Source organism: Nicrophorus vespilloides, unplaced genomic scaffold (genome assembly GCF_001412225.1).
Source record: "Nicrophorus vespilloides isolate i.1.1-1 unplaced genomic scaffold, Nicve_v1.0, whole genome shotgun sequence".
Classification (NCBI taxonomy): Eukaryota; Metazoa; Arthropoda; class Insecta; order Coleoptera; family Silphidae; genus Nicrophorus; species Nicrophorus vespilloides.
Genome location: NW_017099795.1, coordinates 45,193 through 47,949, shown reverse-complemented (window position 1 = coordinate 47,949; position 2,757 = coordinate 45,193). Strand labels below are relative to the sequence as shown.

Sequence of the window (2,757 nt, the reverse complement as noted above, 5' to 3'; positions counted from 1 at the left end):
ATTTAATTATCACAAATGGTAATCAATTAATTTAAAAAAACTTGAAGATATTGCAACAAATTAAAAAAATAGTTAAATAAATGGTTATATTTATATATATTCGAAAATTTTAATTTACTGGTTTAAAGAATAATTCTTTCGCTTTCGTTTGCTATAAACTACGTTAGTTTCTGTTAATTATTAAGAAAGTTATTAAGCTTTAATGCGTTGTCGGTTTTCGCGAATCAAAACGCAAGTCCCCCCCCCTCTTGATTCTCGAAAATGCCAGAAAATTTCGATTTGCACCAGGAGAACAGGAGTAGCGAGGAGGTATCTGAGCTCCAAGCATCGCTCGATTCTGATTGGTTGGAATTTGAAAATTTGAAATTTACGTTTGTGTGAGTGAGTGAACTGTCAGAGTGACAGCTGTCACACTGACAGCTACTGTCGCAAGTTAAATTTAAAGGTTTTTATTGGGTTTCCTGTTTATTCTACATTGTTCTGAATGCAAACTTAATGAACAAGATGCTCCATTGCTTCCTTCTTCTATTTCCTTGGATGGAAAACCTTTTTCTGAACTTCACAATTCACTTCGGGCAAGTACTGGTGGAACATGTAAACAACAATCGATCACTAAAGTTCTTTGTCTTCAGAAAGCGTACAACAGAAACTGCAGCTAAGTAGGGACAATTCTTAAAATCTTTTACATAAAACATACTGAATCAGTGTCTTCATATAAGAATGTGCATTAATAGTTTATAGTCAACAATCATTGGTAGAATTGTTATTATTTTAGGTGAAGAAAGCAGAAAGCAGTGAAGAAAGCAGAAAGTCGAAAGCATTCTTTACTAGCAGTTTTCATTTGCAAATAGTGGAAACCGTAACTGCAGAAAGTGACCAAAAATATTACTTCATTATGAAGATGGATAACAACTATGAACCCTGTTGATTCTATTGTTGCTTCCTACATGATCTTTAGAGACTGCATTGAAAATACTGGAAAAACAAAAATATTAATCTTCATCAAATCCCCAGGAAGACACAAAGACATATAAGAATAGCTATCAATCAATATTTACATTCATTTTAATCTATGTATGTTTTAGATCAACATTCATGTTCAATATTCTTCTAGAAGCAAATGCTTACGAAAATACAGGCCATTTTTTAAGACGTTATTTTCCCTAATCATTTATGAAATACCAAAGTTTGTTAATCAATTATGAAGACACCATTACAGCTACAAACTAATATTTATGCTCATTTTAATCCCTGTATATTCAAGATCAACATCCATGTATAACATTCTTCTGGGAGCTCATGTATACGAAAATATAGGCCATTTTCGAAGACGTTATTATCCCTAATCATTTGTGAAATACTAAAGTTTGTTAATCAATTATGAGGACACTATTATAGCTACATACTAATATTTATGCTCATTATAATCTGTGTATATTCAAGATCAACATCCATGTATAACATTTTTCTGGGAGCTCTAGTTTACGAAAATACAGGCCATTTTCGAAGACGTTATTTTCCCAATTCATTTGTGAAATACCAAAGTTTGTTAATCAATTATGAGGATACCATTGCAGCTACAAACTAATATTTATGCTCATTTTAATCTGTGTATATTCAAGATCAACATTCATTTATAACATTCTTCTGGGAGCTCTAGTTTACGAAAATACAAGCCATTATCTAAGACGTTGTTTTCTTATTTGTTCATCAGTGTGTGTATGTTTGGTTGCCTGCACTTTAGGCGTAAAATGCATATTCCATTTTTCGTGACACCTGGCGTCATCTCTTAGCAATATTGCAAATGTTGTAGTTCGGGCATTTTGGCGCTGAACAAAATCCACTTCCTTAAAAACGTTCTAATTTAAATAAACAAATACATTAAAATAGTACTTGAACAAATGTAGCGTTATTACTTTAGTCTAATGATTAAAATACTAATTATATTTCGAGTTATAAGCATTTTAATTATGACAAGCAGCGACATCTGTCGGAATTTTCAGGAAATGTGTATGTGTGGTATGTGTGGTTACTAATATTTATGCTCATTATAATCTGTGTATATTCAAGATCAACATCCATATATAACATTCTTCTGGAAGCTCATGTATACGAAAATATAGGCCATTTTCGAAGACGTTATTTTCCACAATCATTTGTGAAATACCAAAGTTTGTTTATCAATTATGAGAACACCATTGCAGCTACAAATTAATATTTATACTCATTTTAATCCGTGTATATTCAAGATCAACATTCATTTATAATATTCTTCTGGAAGCTTATGTATACGAAAATACAGGCCATTTTCGAAGACGTTATTTTCCAACACATTTGTGAAATACCAAAGTTTGTTCATTAATTATGAGGACACCATTGCAGCTACAAATTACTATTTGCACTCATTTTAATCCCTATATACTCAAGATCAACATCCATGTATAACATTCTTCTGGGAGCTCATTTTTACGAAAATACAGGCCATTATCTAAGACGTTGTTTTCCTATTTGTTCATCAGTGTGTGTATTTTCGGTTGCCAGCATTTTAGGCGTAAAATACATATTCCATTTTTCGTGACACCTGGCGCCATCTCTTAGCAATATTGCAAAGGTTGTAGTCCAAGCATTTTGGCGCTGAACAAAATCCACTTCCTTAAAAACGTTCTAATTTAAATAAAAAAACACATTAAAATAGTACTTGCACAAATGTAACGTTATTACTTTAGTCTAATGATTAAAATACTAATTAGATTTCGA

At 31.7% G+C, this 2,757-nt stretch overlaps 1 long non-coding RNA gene across 1 annotated transcript; it reads left to right on the top strand.

Moving 5' to 3' along the window:
- The first annotated feature begins 398 nt into the window (after positions 1 to 398).
- LOC108565637 lies at positions 399 to 1,167 on the top strand. The gene is made up of 3 exons (XR_001891180.1): positions 399 to 579; positions 633 to 659; positions 776 to 1,167. It is a non-coding gene; the product is annotated as an uncharacterized LOC108565637 (long non-coding RNA).
- The last annotated feature ends 1,590 nt before the right edge of the window (positions 1,168 to 2,757 follow it).